Source organism: Sturnira hondurensis, unplaced genomic scaffold (assembly GCF_014824575.4).
Source record: "Sturnira hondurensis isolate 20B ecotype Veracruz unplaced genomic scaffold, ASM1482457v3 Scaffold0004711, whole genome shotgun sequence".
NCBI lineage: Eukaryota > Metazoa > Chordata > Mammalia > Chiroptera > Phyllostomidae > Sturnira > Sturnira hondurensis.
The window spans coordinates 703,666-711,014 of record NW_028077342.1 but is presented as its reverse complement, the minus strand read 5'-3'; the positions used below and the strand labels follow the sequence as shown (position 1 = coordinate 711,014).

The window sequence follows — 7,349 nt, the reverse complement described above, 5'->3', positions numbered from 1 at the left end:
TGAAAGGGCCCCTTCAGATGATCTCATTCAACCTTTTTGGAGTCCTGGTGGGGAAACTGAGCCCCACACCATATGGAGCTGTCCCTCAGCTGGAGAGACAGGAGGAGCTGGGCAACAGAGGAACTTTGGTTTGAATTCCACCCCACCCTGCCCCACACGCACACACACATCCTAGCTGTGCGTCTTTGAACAACTCTTCTCTCAGCCTCAGCTTCCTTGTCTGCAAAATTAGTGCCTGCCTCACAGAAACGCCATGAAGGTTCAGAGAGGTTGTCTTTAAAGTGACTGGCATGGAGTCGGTTGTCAACACACATGACTTATTAGAAGCAGATTTTCTGTACACTGGAGGCATCAAAGCAAAGAACAATGATTATTCCATATTTGGAAATTCCAGGATTAAGGCCTCAGGTCATGTCTACTTTTCTGCCACAGCCTCCACACCAGAAGTGATCTATCTGGGAGCTGAAGGGTGACACCTTAGAAGCCAGAGATACTGGGAAGGTGGCAAAAAGCCAGGCCAGGGCCTCAGTCTGCTTTGAGCTGCACTGGGGGTGAGGGGCAGCCAAGGGACAAGATGCTTGGATGTGAGATGAACCAAGTATAAATAGTTCCATACGTGTCTGATGTGTCTTCCCTGGAGGCCAGTGGGCCGGGAGGGTATCTGTAGTCTCTGAGAACAATCAGATACGCATATGAGTACACCACCCAGTCTCACACTTTCACACATGCACACACAGGACAGTTTTTTCAATGTGTCCTTTTGCCCCCTTCCAGCACCTAACATGGTATTTGCACATAGTAAATGTGCAGAATGTGGATCCTTTCTCATGTCACTCTCTTGTGTTTGGTGGGCATTTCAGTACTTTGGGGACACTGGCCTGGGAAGTGGAGAAACTGGCTGGAATGACATCTCAGCCATGACCTCAAGATGACTTTGAGAGGGTCAGCACCCCCCACTGTCCTTCAGTTTTTTTCCTCTTATAACATAGGTAGATAGTCACACAATATCAGATATGGAAAGGCCCATAGAAACCACCTGTTCCTCCATTCTTTTCTCTCTCCAAACTATGAGGAAACTGAGGCCCAAGAGAGGCGGTGTGGCCAAGTTCACACAGGGGGCCAGGACACAACCGGATGCACACATGGTCTATGTAATAGATCTTAATCTCCTTACTTATTTTGTGGCAAAATCTCAACACAATCTTTCTCTGGTAGCATCTAACGGTGATCCCAGGAGGGGCAACTATACACATGCCATACACACATGCACACATCCACGCATGTGCTAATAACCCTGTCTCATTTACCCACATGGCTTCTATGGAAAGCAAAGCAAATCATGGACAGTAATGTCCCTATTAAACTAGGAAGCCTTGTAGAGGTTATGTCATGGTCCAACGAGGAACTCCATGCTTTCCCCAAGTCACTGTCCTCACATACTTCTTTTTTAACTTTTACCAAAGTGACTTTTATTTGTATTTCATACAGAAAAAGTAAGTGGTAATTCAGGGCACTTGGTAATTTCTCCAGACACAAAAGAAGGTGTATGAAATCAGTAAATACTATTTTGAAGAGTTTTCTGTTACAGATTCAAGTTGGTCTGTTCAGCAAAAGCCAATACTACTCCTTCAGTATTTTATACATAAAATCTTCTACTTGTATCCATTTCTTGAGGCTTATGGACCCATTTATATTCTCCACATTTAGAATCAAAGGTTTCTTTCTGAAGAGATCTTAACTTTAAGGTAAAATGTGGTCCAAGTTCCTGAATTCTTACTTTCATTCTTGAATATGTACCCGTGAAATCCAAAGAAGATATAATCCTGTTGATTGTGGAATGTGGCAACCTGTCTTTCAATAAACTGAGGATTATGGGGGAAAGAGAGATGCAAACATTCATCGAACAGAATGACTGTGCTGTGTTGTAAAATTATTCAGATTATTTCAGGTATGTGTTCAGTGGGGTCCTTTGTCTCTTAATTTCTTTACACAGATGAATACTGCTCATTTTAAAATGAGCAGTTGATCCATTTGGCAAGTGACTCAGAATTAATCCATCTGGTGTTTTATGATCTTCATTTATAATGATCAGGTCTGTGAAATCTCTTGAGATGCACTGTGGAATCATTTTTTTCAGAGCCAGCTCTCTTTTGTAATAAAATTGTGAGTTTGGTATAACTGTGGAAAGCTGTACAGAGTCGTACTATTCTCCCATGAGGTCTATCTGATGTTGTAATGAGAATCTTGGGAGAAGTTTGTTGAAGTATGAAGCAAATTCGTCTGTAGCTTCATCAGCAGCAATCTCTCCATTGCTAGGTTCCCCTGTGGCTGCATCGCATGCACGCTGGTTGCCAACGTTCCTGGGCAGAGGCTTTGGTGGAAACTTATCACCAAGAACCTCTCTCTCTTTTTTCAGTTTTTTCTTAGTTGCCAACTGTTCCTTCCACTGGTGCTGTTTCCACTGTATCAACATTAAGTGTTGCCACTATTGGCTCTTAATCTCCGAGATGTTGAAGCCTGGAGGAAAGGCATACATGTTTGGGGGTTGGACCCTGCTTTCCATGGCCCCATCCTCAACGACTACATCCTCCTGAAGGTTCTTCGGTAACACCTTTGCATTTCAGGCCTTTCTTTGTGCTGCTGCCAGTCTTCTGCATGGTGTTTGCTCCTTGAAGTCTATATGGAAGACTGTCCTCACATACTTAGTTGCACATAGGAGTGCATATGTGCATGAGAGCTCTTCTGTATTCACCCAAGGACACATTCTCAAGCATCCTGTCCTGTTCAAGAGCTACTACAATGTGCATGGGACTTTCAGGTAGCTGCCTGGGCACCTGTTCACATGAGGGTGGGCTTTTACACCCCTTCTGCAGGCTCATCTTCATGCACATACATGTGCTCATGTATGCACATGTGCTCACATGTGCTTGTTCACACCCGGGGTCCTCTCTGTCCCCAGGCCAGCTTACAGCTTCCCAGTCTTTGCTCAGAATCAGCATGACAGGATCTAGGGTGAGAGTGTGGCAATGGCTGGTGATTCAGCAATTCCACTCCCAGTCCCCAGGATGTCTCTACTTTTCCAGACCTTTGTTGTCCCAAGCAAGACTCACTTGCCACATGCAGTATGTATTTGCTGTGGGAGGGGCAGGAGGGATTATAGAGAATTCAGAAGAGCATATGAATGAGTAGAAACCCTCACATACCTCTGAATGTCACTCCCACATTACATGTCAGTGTCCTCTTTACCAAGTAGGTGGCCAGGCACTGTTTCACACCTCCAGCAATGTGAGATTCACCACCTTTTTAGATAGCTTGTTTTATTTTAAGATACTACCACAGGTCCATCGATCAGATTGAGTTTAGGTGCGTATATCTGAAACTTGCACATATGGCCATCTCTCAATTACTGGGTCCAAAGAAAAGAGTTATGACATAGACTTTCAGGTTGTGGAAAAACTACTTAGCAAAGGGCAAAGGGCAAAAGGGTCTCTATACCCCAGAGAAGGAGGTTTCACTCCCAGAACCCCTCTCTGCATTTTCACAGACTAGTCAAATTGTGTGTCATTTGAGTGGTGGGTACTGGCTCCAACACAGGTGAAAAATTCACACTGTGGATTGTCTGTGTGTAGCTAATTGTAGATCACCTAGATGCTGACATATGCTCTGTATATGTGAAGCATAGGTCATTGGCGCAGATGATGTAAAAGAGAGATGTGAGTTCATTTTGGGGTGATCTAGGAAGCTTTCGCAGAAGAGTCTTCTGGTTCTGAAGAGAAGGCAGCTTGGTGTGGCAGAAAGAGCACTAGACATGGAGTCAGACTGACCTGCATACAGTGCCCAACTCTGCCATATCTAGGCTAAGTGGACCTGAGCAAGCTGCCTCTCCTCAGTGGATAAGACTTGGTGAAGTTGCAAGTGCAATGCTGTATATGCAAGCCTGGCATATGGTGGATGTGCACTTGGATTGGAATTTGAAGAGATGATTCATAAAGGAAAAGATAAGGGAGCCTTATTCAAGGAAGAGTAAAGTTGGAGACAGGACAGGGAGGAGGCAAGGAGCCAGGAGACTTGCTCTGGGTGTAGGCATTGAGGGTGAACGGTGATAGATGAAGGAGCCGAAATGACAGACTTGGAAATTTGTGTGTGGGAGCGCAACCTTGGTGTTCTTGGTGCAGGAAAGGACCAGGACCTCTAGAGTAAGAGGGCATGGCATCCAGCCCTTTATCATCTGAGCCACAACTTGTTAGCTGTGTGATTTTGAGAAAGTTACTTCACCCTCTGAGCTTTAGTTCCCTCTCTGTAAAATGCAGCTAATAATAGTACCCACCTTGTAAAATTGTTAGTAGGCTTAAATGAGTTATTGCACTATGTATAAATGCTTCAAAAAGTATGTGGCATACAATCAGCAAACATTAACTATTGTTATTATTTGTATACTGGGGAAAATTAGAATTCATACCTTGTAAGGCTGTAGTGAGGGTTGCATGAAATAATGATGGCAAAGCCTGTTCATACGTCTACTCGGTTTTTTATCTTGAATGAAAGGGGGGGTTTCCATAGGCTGAGAATAGGCTTCAGGAATTCATACCTTCATTCAATTGAGCAATATGAATTCAAGTCCTACTAAATGACAATCCCTGTGTTAGGCCTTGGGCAGATGGATAATGTTTAGCAAAATCGTTATAGGTCCCTACCCATGGAGCTTTTTGTCTACTGGATATAACATGAGAGATTTTCACACTCACAACTCCTCCATCCCAAGTACCCTGTGGGTGGGTATGACTGATTTAGTTTAGAAAATGTCAGGATAGAAACTGCCTGACCAGTCAACAACTGTAGTCTGTCTAGCATCGGTGTGTGGCAATCCCACCTGGTCTGCAAGGTCATGGGATGGCGGAACTCGGGTCCAGGGTACTTCCTGTAGCAACATAGCCAGAACAGCCTTGAAAGTGGGCTCAGCCTGGGGATGAGGATGGAGACCTCCAGAACATGCCTGATCTCAGTTCATTCCTAGTGCTTGCCCCACTCCCCTTGTTGCCTATCTCAGCAAAATGAGTGTAATTTGCTCAAGAGTCACATGAAATTGGACTATATTTGCTCCAGGCAGTGGGAGAGATGGGGATGGGCACTAGGGAGGTGAGATGAGAAGTAGGAAGCAAGGTGCGGACTCTGACTTATGCCTTAGACACAAATTCTTACTTTGCCTTTAGCTTTTTTGGTGCCAAAGCAACAGGAGTGGGGGATGCCCAGGTTGGGGGTGGTTATGTTGGAAGACATACCTGACAATACGGCTGGTGGGAAAGGCTACAAATTGGCATTGCCAGGTTTGGGTTTTTTTTTTCCCGTAGAGCACTAGAAAAAATTAGAACTAAAATTAGCTAACATTCATAGAGCACATACTATGTAGTAGATACTATTTCAAGCCCTTCACATATATTAACTCACTTCACCATCACAATAACTCTGCCAGGCAAGTGCTATTATTCTCATCATCCTCATTTTACCGAAACACAGAAAGGTTTGGAAACGTATCCAAGGTCACACAGCTCTTAAGTGATAAACTTGGGATTTTAAACTCAGGTAATCTAAGTCTAAAGTCCATATTCTATCCACTGTGTTTCTATAATCTGTGCCTCAGTTTCGCCACCTATAAACAAAGGACTCTCTGAGAGTCCTTGCTGCTGTGGCACTCTCACTGTATTTTTTTCTTGCATTTTAATTAAATTTATTGGGGCAACACATTGGTTAATAAAAGTATATAGGTTTCAGAGGTACACTTGCATAATACATCATCTGCACATTGTATTGTGTGTTCACCACACCAAGTCAATTCTCTTTCCATCACCATTTATCCTCCCCTTTACCCTCTTCTACCTCCCCCTGCCCCCTTTCCCTCTGGTAATCACCATAATGTTGTTTGAGTCTGCGAGGGTTTTTTTTTTTTTTTTGCTTAATCTCTTCACTTTTTCATCCAGCTGCCCCAAGCCACTCCACTCTGACAGCTGTCAGTCTGTTTTCTATTTATCAGTCTGTTTCTATTTTGTTAGTTTATATTGTTCACTAGATTCTACATATGAGTGAAATCATATGGTACTTGCCTTTCCCTGCCTGGGTTATTTCACTTAGCATAATGTTCTCCAGGTCCATCCATGCTGCCACGAAAGGTAAGATTTCCTTCTTTGTTACAGCTGAGTAGTATTCCATGGTGTAAATGTCCCATAGTTGTTTTATCAGCTCATCTACTGATGCCTACTTGGGCTGCTTCCAAATCTTGGCTCTTGCAAATAACATTTGCAATGAACATAGGGGTGCATATATTCTTTTGAATTAGTGTTTCGGGTTTCTTCAGATAAATTCCCAGCAGTGAAATCACTAAGTCAAAAGGCAGTTCCATTTTTGAGGAAACTCCATACTGCTTCTGCAGTGGCTGTACCAGTCTGCATTCCCACCAATAATGCACAAATGTTTCTCATTCTTTACATCCTCACCAGCACTTGTCATTTTTTGATTTATTGATGACAGCCATTCTGGCGAGTGTGTTGTGATATCTCATTGTGGTTTTAATTTGCATCTCTTTGATTAGTGACATTGAGCATTTTTTCATACAGTTCTGGGCCCTCTGTATGTTTTCTTTAGAGAAGTGTCCACTCAGGTCCTTTGCCCAATTTTTTATTGTTGACTTTATTACAGATGTTCCCCATTCCCTCCCATTTGCCCACCTCCACCCAGACCCTGCCCAATCCTCTCCTGGCCTTCATAATACTATTATTGTCTGTGTCCATGGGCTATATGTATATGTTCTTTGGTTAATGTCTTCACCTTCTTTTATCCAGCACCCCCATGACCGTCCCTCCTAAGATCTGTCAGTCTGTTCCAGGTATCTATGATTCTGTTCCTATTTTGATTATTAGTTTATCTTGTTTATTAGATTCCACATATAAGTGAGATTATATGGTATTTGTCTTTCTCTGCCTCGCTTATTTCACTTAGCATAATACTCTCCAGGTCCATCCATGCTGTTGCAAAAGGCAAGAGTTCCTTCTTTTTCACAGCCACATAGTATTTCATTGTGTGAATGCACCACAGCTTTTTTATCCACTCATCTACTGATGGGCACTTGGGCTGTTTCCAGATCTTGGCTATTGTCCTATTCTGATTGATGTTTCGGGATTCATAGCCTCTGCCCATTTTTAAAAATTGGATTGTTTTTCTTCTTGCTGTTGAGTTGTGTAAGTTCTTAATAAATTTTTGGTATTAACCCTATATCAGATGTATCATTGGAGAATATGTTGTCCCATTCAGTGATGTGTTCTTTCATTTTGTTGATGGTTTCCTTTGCTGTCTGGCAC

At 43.1% G+C, this 7,349-nt stretch overlaps 1 pseudogene; it reads right to left on the bottom strand.

Moving 5' to 3' along the window:
- Positions 1 to 1,636: 1,636 nt before the first annotated feature.
- On the bottom strand, positions 1,637 to 2,657 carry LOC118986917 (ribosome production factor 1-like; annotated as a pseudogene).
- Between the last annotated feature and the right edge of the window lie 4,692 nt (positions 2,658 to 7,349).